Raw genomic sequence first — 627 nt, 5'->3', positions numbered from 1 at the left:
GTGTGCTCTGGGCAGTGTCCCATGCCTGGGGCACCCTTTCCCCAGCGTGTCCTTTGGCAGTACTGTGGAAGGCATCCACTGTGGGAGACGTGCACCGCAGCCCTCAGCCAAAGGCTCCGCCCTCCCTGGCTGACACCACAATCTGGGCACCAAGAGCCACATGTCGCCTCCGGTACCTCATCTGGGTCGGGTGCCATCAGAGCACAGGGGCTGTCCTCCCTGAAACCCCAAGGATTAGCAGACACGTCTAGGTGACAATGCAGAAGAACCCAGAAGACTTTTGCCCAGCACAAAAGGTCTAGCAAACACTGAGGATCCATGTCACTCATGTGGTTTTTCTTGGAATCTGGAAGGAAAGTTCTTAGAGCGCGATGTCCTCACAGGGCTATGCAATTATTTCTCTGGACAGAGGAAACTGGCTTTGCAGCCAGCAGCTTGGGAAAACATAAAAGGCCCTCTTGTTGACCAAACTCACTCCTACAATAGGACCTGCCCCCAAAACCTTTTAAAACAATTTTAGTCTTGGGCCCCAACTTGCCTTTCACAGCCCCACCCCACAGACACATTACTGACACGCCAAGTCTATGCTCTGCTCCTTTAGTAAAGGCAGTCCCAAAAGCCCGTCAG

Source organism: Pteropus vampyrus, unplaced genomic scaffold (genome assembly GCF_000151845.1).
Source record: "Pteropus vampyrus isolate Shadow unplaced genomic scaffold, Pvam_2.0 Scaffold87, whole genome shotgun sequence".
NCBI lineage: Eukaryota > Metazoa > Chordata > Mammalia > Chiroptera > Pteropodidae > Pteropus > Pteropus vampyrus.
The sequence above is the reverse complement of the archived record's forward strand: the minus strand, read 5'-3'. Positions refer to the sequence as shown.